Below are 10,635 nucleotides of genomic sequence, written 5' to 3'. Positions count from 1 at the left end.
AAAAAAAAAAGACTGACAGAATATCTAAGAATGTGGGATAATTATGAAAGAGGTAGCATACACTTAACCGAAGTATCAGAAGGAGAAGAAAATTAACTGAAGCAATTTTTGAAATAAAAATGGCTGAGAATTACCCTGTATTCTGTAAACATTGGGGTGCATGTGCCCCTTTAGATCAGCACTCCTGTATCTTTTGGATAAATTTTTAATTTTTTGAGGAACCTCCAGAGTGTTTTCCAGAGTGGCTGCACCAGTTTGCATTCCCACCAACAGCAAAAAATGGTTTCCCTTTCTCCACATCTTCCCCAATATCTGTTGTTTCCTGAGTTGTTAATTTTAGCCACTCTGACAGGTGTGAGATGGTATCTCATCGTGGTTTTGATTTGTATTTCCCTGACGATCAGTGATGTTGAGCATCTTTTTATGTGTCTGTTGGCCATCTGGATGTCTTCTTTGGAAAGTGTCTATTCATGTCTTCTGCCCATTTCTTTACTAGATTATCGGTTGTTTGGGTGTTGAGTTTGGTAAATTCTTTATAGATTTTGGATACTAATCCTTTATCTGATAGGTCATTTGCAGATATATTCTCCCATTTGGTCGGTTGCCTTTTAGTTTTGCTGTTTGTTTCCTTCACTGTGCAGAAGATTTTTATCTTGATGAAATCCCAATAGTTCATTTTTGCATTTATTTCCCCTGCCCTTGCAGACGTGTCAAGTAAGAAGTTGCTGGGGCCTGGGTCAAAGAGGTTGCTGCCTGTTTTCTCCTGTAGGAGTTTGATGGTTTCCTGTCTCACACTTAATTCTTTCATCCATTTTGAATTTACTTTGTGTATGGTGTAAGAAAATGGTCCAGGTTCATTCTTCTGCATGTTGCTGTCCAGTTCTCCCAGCACCATTTGCTAAAGAGACTGTCTTTATTCCATTGGATAGTCTTTCCTTCTTTGTTGAAGATTAGTTGGCCATATATCTGAGGGCCTATTTTTGGGTTCTGTATTCTATTCCATTGATCTATGTGTCTGTTTTTGTGCCAGTACCATTCTGTCTCAATCTTTACAGCTTTGTAATACAGGATAAAGTCCAGGATTGTGATGCCTCCAGCTTTGGTTTCCTTTTTCAGCACTGTTTTGGCTATTCATTGTCTTTTGTGGTTCCATACAAATTTTAGGAGTGTTTGTTCTAGCTCTGTGAAGAATGTTGGTATTGTTTTGATAGGGATTGCATTGAATATGTAGATGGCTTTGGGTAGTATCGACATTTTAACAATATTTGTTCTTCCAATCCATGAGCGTAGAATGGTTTTCTATTTCTGTGTGTCTTCCTCAATTTCTTTCATAAGCTTTCTTCAGCTTTCAGCATACAGATCTTTTACCTCTTTGGTTAGGTTTATTCCTAGTTATTTTATGTTTTTTGGTGCAGTTGTAAATGGGATCGATTCCTTGATATGACTTTCTGTTGCTTCATTATTGGTGTATAGAAATGCAACTAATTTCTGCACATTGATTTTATATCCTGTGACTTTGCTGAATTCATTGATCAGCTCGAGCAGTTTTTTGGTGGGGTCTTTGGGTTTTCCATGTTTGCAGGACAAACATCTGAACAAGGAAATTTGTCGGGGATAAAGAGGGCCATTGTATTATAATATAAAGGGTCAATTGTTCAAGAGGATGTAACAGTTTTTAATGTGTGTGAACCTAAATACAGAACGTCAGAATATGGGAGGGGAAAACTTGTAGAACTGCCAGAACAAAGACATCAGTCTGCTCACTATTAGAGTTGGGAACTTGAGCACTTGCCTCAGAAATGCACAGAAAATCACTGAAATTTTCGGTAAAATCAACAGCACTATCAATAGACTAATTCATCCAACAGCATCACATTACACATTTGTCTCAAATTCACATGGAAGTATTTAATAGCCTATACTCAACCACAAAACACACCATAAGAAATAAAAGAATATTAATTGTGCAGTATCTGTTCCCAAGCCACATGGATTAAACTAGAAATCAATGACGAAAAGAATGGTTGGAAATTCCCAAAGCACTTATAGATTTAAAGTACACTTCTAATGAGACATGAGACAAAAAAGAAATCTTGAGGAAGAGTTTAGAATTATTTTCAACTAAATGAAAATGAAAGCACAACTAATCAAAATTTGTGGGATGCAGTGAAAGCAGTGTTTAGAGGAAAATTTATAGCAGTGAATGCATATATTGAGAAAGATCTAATATCAATCATTTAAACTTTTACCTTAAACCAGAAAGAGAATATTAAATTCAAAGTAAACAGAAGAAAATAAATAATAAAAATTAGAGCATAAATAATAAAATTGAAAACAGGAAATGAAAAAAGAAAATAAATGACACTAAAAAGCTTGTTTTTGAAAAGATCAGTAAAATTGATAAACCTTTAGCCAAGCTAAGTAAGAAAAAAAAGAGAACACACAAGTTACTAATACGTTAGTAATTAATTAGAAATTAAAGAGGGCATATCACTTCAAATCCCACGTACATTGCAAGGATAATCAAGGCATACTGTGCCCACAAACATGATAGCCTGGATTAAATAGACCAATTCCTTAAAAGACATAGTCTGTCAAAACTTGCACAAGAAGAAATAGACCATGTAAATAGACCTATAGTTACTACAGAAATTGAATCAATTAATAATCTTCTAAAACAAAAAGTACCAGGCCCCAATGACTTCACACACAGCTTAAGAAGTAATTCTAATTCTCTACAATCCCTTTCAGAAGATTAAAGCAGAGGGAATACTTTCTAACTCATTTTATAGGGCTAGCATACTTTTTTTTAAAGTTTATTTTTGTTTATTTTGAGAGAGAGAGAGAGAGTAAGCAGGGGAGGGGCAGAGAGAGAGAGAGAGAGACAGAATCCCAAGCAGACTTTGCACTGTCAGTGCAGAGCCCAATGTGGGACTTGAACCCACAAACCATGAGATCATGACCTGAGCTGAAGCCAAGAGTCAGATGCTTAACCGACTGAGCCACCCAAGAGCCCTGCCAGCATACTTCTAATACCAAAAACAAAGACATTACAAGAAAAGAAAACTACAGATAAAATCTTTCACGAACATAGAGGAAAAACCTTAAACAAAATATCAGCAAGCCAAATTGAGCAACCACATAGAAAAAAAATAGTATACGACCACCAAATGGGATTTTTCTAGGTGTGCAAGTCTGACTCAGCATTTGGAGATCAGTTAATGTACCCCCTCACATTAACAGGCCAAATAAGAAGAATCACATGACTCTATCAATATTTGTAGAAAAGCATTTGACAAAATACAGAAACTCTAAGTAAACTTGAGGGGAAGCTCCTAAACTTGATACAAGAGTATCTACAAAAACCAACAGCTAACATTCTTAGTGGTGAGAAACTCGGACTTTTCCCACTAAGATTAGGAATAGTGCGAGTATGTTCTCTTTCACCACTGCTTTTCAACACCATACTGGAAGTACTAGCTAATAGATTAAGAAAAGAAATAAAGGGTATCCATATAAGGAAAGAAGAAATAAGATGGTCTTTTTTTCAAAAATGATATGATTGTGTATAGAGAAAATCTAAAATTAAACTGGACTATGGAGCACCTGGGTGGTTCAGTCGGTTGGGTGTCCGACTTTGGCTCAGGTCATGATTTCACAGTTTGTGAGTTTGAGCCCCACATCAGGCTCTGTGCTGACAGCTCACAGCCTGGAACCTGCTTCAGATTCTGTGTCTCCCTCTCTTCTTGCCCCTCTCCCATTCACACTCTGTCTCTCTCTCTCTCTCAAAAATAAAGATTTAACATTTTTTAAAGAATAATAAAACTGGACTAATTATAGCAAGGTTGCAGGATACAAGGTTAATATACAAAGTCAGTCCCTTTCTTCTAAACCATTAATGAGCTAGTGGAATTTGAAATTAGACACTATACCATTTACATTAGCACACAAAAAATAAAATGCTTAGGTATGAATCTAACAAGATATGTACAAGACTGTATGAGGAAAACTACAAAACTCTGATTAAAGATACTAAAAAAAACAACTAAATAAATGAAACACTTCATGTTCGTGGAAAGGAGCACCCAATATGGTCAAGATTTCACTGTTCCCCAACTTGATCTATAGAGTAAATGCAATTCTAATAAAAATCCCAGAATCTTTTTTTTTTTTATTTTTTTTTCAACGTTTATTTATTTTTGGGACAGAGAGAGACAGAGCATGAACGGGGGAGGGGCAGAGAGAGAGGGAGACACAGAATCGGAAACAGGCTCCAGGCTCTGAGCCATCAGCCCAGAGCCTGACGTGGGGCTCGAACTCCTGGACCGTGAGATCGTGACCTGGCTGAAGTCGGACGCTTAACCAACTGCGCCACCCAGGCGCCCCAAAAATTCCAGAATCTTTTTTGTGGATATCAACTAACTGATTCAAAAGTTTACTTAGAGAAGCAAAAGACCCTGGATAACCAATACAATATTGAGACAGAAGAACAAAGTCAGACAACTGATAGTACCCAACTTCAAAAATTAAATATAAAGGTATAATAACCAGTGTTGTATTGGAGAAAGAATAGACAAATAGAGCAGTGGAACAGTATAGATAACCCACAACAGTATAAAGACCCACAAAAATACAGTCAAGTGATACTTGACATAGGAGCAAAGGCAGCACAATGGAGAAGACAGTTTCTCCACCAATGCTAGAACTAAACATCTACATGCAAGAAATTAATCTAGACCTTACACCTTTCACACAAATTAAAATAGGTCACAAATCTAAATATAAAATGCAAATCTATAAATCTTCTAAAAAATAGGAGAAACTTCTATGACATTGGGTTTGGCAATGACCTTTTAAAACAACAAAGGCACAGCTCACAAAAGAATTAATTTTCTGGACTTCATTAAAACTTTTTGGGGGCGCCTGGGTGGCGCAGTCGGTTAAGCGTCCGACTTCAGCCAGGTCACGATCTCGCGGTCCGTGAGTTCGAGCCCCGCGTCGGCTGATGGCTCAGAGCCTGGAGCCTGTTTCCGATTCTGTGTCTCCCTCTCTCTCTGCCCCTCCCCCGTTCATGCTCTGTCTCTTTCTGTCCCAAAAATAAATAAACATTGAAAAAAAAATTAAAAAAAACCTTTTTGTTCTGCTAAAACAATGCAAAGGGAATGAGGAGACAAACCACAGACTGGGAGAAAATATTTGCAAAAGACTTATCTGTTAAAGGACTGTTGTATAAAATATATAAAGAACTCTTAAAACTCAGTAAGAAAACTCAATTTAAAATGGCAAAAAATCTTGGGGCACCTGGGTATCTCAGTCGGTTAAGCGTTTGACTCAATTTCAATTCAGGTCATGATCTCACAGTTTGTGAGATAGAGCCCTATATTAGACTTCATGCTGACAGCACAGAGTCTGCTTGGGATTCTCTCTCTCTCTCTCTCTCTCTCTCTCTCTCTCTCTCTCTCTCAAAATAAATAAAATAAAATTGAAAATGGCAAAAAATGGTGCTCACTTCGGCAGCACATATACTAAAATCGGAACGACACAGAGAAGATTAGCATGGCCCCTGTGCAAGGATGACACACACATTCATGAAGCATTCCATAAATAAATAAACAAAAAATGGCAAAAAACCTTCACAGACACCTCAGTGAAGAGATAATACAGATGGTAAATAAGTACATGGAAAGCTGCTTTGCATCATATATTATCAGGGAAATTTAAAGCAACAGTGAGAAACCCCTACACACCTATTAGAATGGTCAGAATCCCAAATGCTGACAACACCAAATGCTGGGAAGGATGTGGAGTAACGGTAATCCCCACTCACTGCTGGTGGCAATGAAAAATGGTACAACCACTTTGGAAGACAGTTTGCGATTTTATTAGAAAACTAAACATACTCCTACCATCTGATAAATTGTGCTCCTTGCTCTTTACCTAGAGTTGAAAATAGCTCCTCCACACAAAAACCTGTAAACAGACACTTATAGGAAGTTTATTCATAGTTGCCAACATTTGGAAACAACCAAGATGTCCGTAAGTAGGTAAAGAGATAAATAAACTAGGATGCACCCAGAAAATGGAATATTATTCAGCGCTAAAAAGGAATGAGCTATCAAGCCATGAAGAGGCATGGGAGAATTTTTAAGTGCATATTCCTAAGTGAAAGAAGCCAATCTGAAAAGGCTACGTATTGTATGATTCCAATTATATGACATTCTGTGATTGCAGCTATATAGTCATTAATATGAGTATATGAAAAGGCAACATCTATGATGACTGTAAAAAGGTCAGTGGTTGCCCAGGGTTATGGTGAATGGAAGGACATTCAGGTGGAGCACTGAAACTTCTCTGTATAATACTGTAATGATAGATGTGTGTCATTGTACATTTGTCCAAACCTATAGATGGCATAACACCAAGATTGAGCCCACACATAAACGATGGACTTTAGCTGATTATGATGTGTCAATGTAGGTTCATAAATTGACACAAACATACCACTTCAGTGGAGAATGTAGATACTGGTGGAGGTTAATCATGTGTGGAGACAGGCATATGTGGGGTAAATCTGTACCTTTCTCTCAATCTTGCTGTGAACCTAAAATTGCTCTAAAAATAAAGTTTATTAAAAAATAAAAAGCTCTGCCTTTGTGGACCTTCTTTCTCAGGGAGACTGAGCATAATCAAGAAGACAAACAAAAACTGAATAAATATTTAGCATCTTTCCGCCATTATTAGGAGAGCATCTTTCTCCTTTGAGATAGCTCCAACTTTTACTCTAGTGTTTCACTATAATGGGCCTCCCCTCCTTCATTTTGGTGGTACCATCAGCTGTCAATCCCTTGGGATCTATGGCCATCTCTTGGGTTTTCACCCTTTTTGCAGGGCCTGGATGGAAAAAGACATACCACTGTCGATGTTTGTCAGATTCATGGAGGAGTGGAGACAAGTAGGAGCTGGCTCCTGGCATTTCCAGTTTATGCACGGAACCCAACCAGGGCCTCAGCCACCCACTGGTGCCCCGGCCCCATCCTCCCTCCGCCCTGCCAGGCTGGCCATGACATTGGCAAGAATCACCATGGAGAGTTCCTATTTATATGCATTTGGTTCTTTCTCAGGATGAGGCCTCAGTTCTCAGTTGTTTTTCTAACTGCCCCAATCAGCCTCCTCTGATAGATAGGTAAAACCACGGGGATGGGATTGTTCAGGACAACCAAGGACAGAAATGTAAAGCTTTAGGGAGGAGTTCATTCTCTTAAAAATAAAGGATGGAATTGATCCAATTTAATTTAGTATTAAAGATTCTCAGAGCAATCAGGATCTGACCCATTCAGTGAATAATTGGCATGAAGTAAATCTTGACCATCTCAGTAGTTGGGAAGGGGCGTATTTAATTATTCTCTGCTTTTCATGTGGATGGTTTGGCCTGGTGAGTCAGGCTAGGAGGGACTTCACACTAAACATCTCCCCCACTTTCTTCAGCCAAGTAGAGAAAGGCATAAGGTGGGATTCGTCATCTAGGCATGACTACTGGGGAGACCAACTCCTGACCTTACGATTACAAATCAAAATGTGGTAAACGGGATTATCTGGAAATGAGCCAGTCGCCATGCTGGACATCTCCTTTCAGACAATTGCAAACGCTTGGACACACACATCTCGACCAGTGCTTTCATGAGGTGATGGTGTCTGCACAGGTGCAAGGCCACTGGATTGGCCACGCTCTCCTTTCTCGTGGATCTATCCTGAGCAACACAGAGTATCTAGTATCTGAGGCTGAATTGTGTGGGGCGAACTAATGGCATCTGTAGGCTGTGAGACCTAAGGCTTTCTAACTTTTGTTGGCACTTTTTATTAGATGGCGTCCACCCTGACTGTCAGGCCTGTGCTGAGCCTCTCCCCCCTTCAGGCCTTACCTGTGTATCACTCCCCAAATTGTTCCTGTGCCATTTCTCTATTCGTTTCTTTGTCCTCCTGTCTCTGTGGGCCCTATGCATCACGAACAACTTGTCCCAAGAATGAGATTTTTGTCTTCCCTGTCCTACCATCTCATACAAGTCGTCTTGACCCTTTGGCCTTCCCCTCACTGGCCAGGACAGCAGAACTTTTTACTTGAAATGGCAGGAAATTAGAATCTTCGATCTACCCATATAAATCTTATGTTGTCTCCTCTCAGAATCACATAATTTGGGGCCACCTGGGTGGCTGTCCGTTGAGCGTCCGACTCTTGGTTTCAGCTCAGGTCATGATTTCAGGGTTTGTGGGCTTGAGCCCAACATACAGGCTAGCAGCACGGAGCCTACTTGGGGTTCCCTCCCTTCTCTCTCTCTCTCTCTCTCTCTCTCTCTCAAGATAAATAAACATTTTTTCCAAAAAGAGAATCACACCATTTTATTACAACCTCGGGCTGGGTCTGGCCAACACAGGTTCCCGGCCCTGGTTCAATTAACTGACAAGCAGTCCCTGCACTGTGACAGCTATAGGGCAGAGCCCTAGGGCTATGGATGGAACTGAGCACGGAAGCCGAGACCTGCATTACTGAGAATGAGAATCGGCCGAAATGGCACAATTCAGGCGGATAGTAGGCGTCACAAATCAGCAAGGCCACAGCACAGGTGAATATGGGGCCTCTTCTGTGATGCTGAGGGTCCGGAGGCCTGGCAGTTTTCCATTATTGCTGGTAGAGGAGGTGGGGAGATATCCAGGATTCATCACAGATCTATTTCTTCTAAATCTGGAGCAGAATCCCAAAATTTTGGAGAAGGAGAGGTGTCTCTGAATTAGAGCTGCTGATCGTGAGCTGCGGGAGACTTGAGCACAGTATATTGCAGTGGCCATTTTCTGGAGTGCGGGGCTCAGGTCTTCACTCCATCCAGGCCGGTCTGGGCTATAAGCTTCAAGAAGACAGTTGCACCAGAGGTGCCGGAGTTGGGGCTGAATTGGCTCAACTCCTTACCTCGTACGCTGAAATTCGTACACGAGAGGGCTCCGGCCTCGGTGTGGAATGTCAAGCCGTTGGAGGCACAGGACACGTAAGCAAAGATGGACAAGACTGTTATGCAAGAGTACTGCCCTGCCGCACAGAGACCTCGCCCTGTCCGGTGACTGGCGCTGAATTGGGAGTCTCAAATGCTTTTCCCGTGGGAACTAGGGATGTTCGGGAGGTGTGTTGGGCCTCGCAACTGAGGTCTCTTAAGTGTATTTATCACTTTTCCCCCCAAAGATTCCAGTCTCAGGTCTCTTTATGGCCTGACTTCTTTGCCAAGAACTCTCACCTGTGTCACCTGCATTGAAGCCTTGGAAGGTAAAGGGCTGGGATTTTAGCTTCTATCCTCAACATCACACAGACCCATGAGCCTGACACAATCTTGCCCGGTGGGCGGGGGGGGGGGGGCGCGGAGCCACCAGAACAAGGTGTCGGACGGTGTCCCCTGAAGAGCCGCAGAGATAATCTGCCACATGGAATGCTGAAGGCTGAACACAACACCTCCCATGACCTCTTGTGAGGAGCAAAGGAAACCACCTGGTATGAGGGCTCAGATCCTGGGAGCGTTGAAGTCCAGTGAGGGTCGATGCCGGTAAGGATTAGAATGCAAGTCCCCGTGCAACACCACACTCAGCGCGTGGAGAGAGGATGGAATCAAAGCGGCTGCGCGGGTTACTGCGATACGTGTACTTTGGGAGAAAAACATCATATTGAGATGCTCGTCCAGGTGAGGAGCAGAGCTTGGTGAGGGAGAGGGGAAGAGGCTCTAAGCCTGGCCTGAGCCTGGGGCCCAGTCGTCTCCCAACACACCCCTGCAGCAGATGGGCTTTCTCGCTGCTTGCAGATGGGCGCTGGAGGGGGCTGTGGAGAAACCGGGAGCCATCCTGTCTTCCTCCTGTGGTCCCCCTTGCGGCCGGAGAGAGAGAGAGCTTGGCGCTCTGATGTTTAGGCTCGTCCTTGCCGCTTCCTCCTTCTGGCACATCAGACCATCAGATGAGAAGTGTGTGGCCGCAAACACCTTAAATCCAGAGATTTGGGCCAGAAATTAGAGGTCCTCAACTTCCTTGCTCAAACTTTGAGTCACTCCGCCTCTTTAGGCTGTATTTCCATCACTGTGAATCCTCCATATCAGCAGGTGATAAAAAAAGAAACAAACTCTCTGATGGTAAGACAGTGGGTGGGGAGAGGAGGACAGTTGGGACCAGGGAAACCTACTGACTGGGTGCAGTGATATTCTGGGCATTAAGTGACGAGGGTCCAACCTAGATGGTATCAGGAAGACAAAGGGGAATGAATAGACGAAAACCTTCTTTAAAAAAAAAAAAAGGTGAGCAAAACTTTGTGAGAATTTGGAGTTGGGGAAAGAAAGGGAGGAACATCAAGAGAACTTTAGGGATAGTATCTGGAAACAGCTTCATCCTGAAATATGTCCCCTTTCATGCCTTTCTCCCCTTTTTGGGAGTCTTTTAGGAGTCACTTCAAAGCTACTACCGCTAAAGCCCATAATCCTTTATCCTTAATTCTACAGTCCCCTAAGATCTCTGCACTGAAATCTTTTCCATATACTCATGCGGTGACCAAACATAACTGAACCGATAAAAGGATGTTCATACTCTTCATTTGTCCCGCTGAACGGTCCCATGGCT

The 10,635-nt window shown here is 41.7% G+C and overlaps 1 non-coding gene across 1 annotated transcript; it reads left to right on the top strand.

Moving 5' to 3' along the window:
- The first annotated feature begins 5,501 nt into the window (after window positions 1-5,501).
- On the top strand, window positions 5,502-5,608 carry LOC121013804 (U6 spliceosomal RNA). Its single transcript, XR_005782932.1, has one exon. It is a non-coding gene; the product is annotated as a U6 spliceosomal RNA (small nuclear RNA).
- Window positions 5,609-10,635: the final 5,027 nt, after the last annotated feature.

Source organism: Herpailurus yagouaroundi, unplaced genomic scaffold (assembly GCF_014898765.1).
Source record: "Herpailurus yagouaroundi ecotype Mexico unplaced genomic scaffold, PumYag 199, whole genome shotgun sequence".
NCBI lineage: Eukaryota > Metazoa > Chordata > Mammalia > Carnivora > Felidae > Herpailurus > Herpailurus yagouaroundi.
The sequence above is the reverse complement of the archived record's forward strand: the minus strand, read 5'-3'. Positions and strand labels throughout refer to the sequence as shown.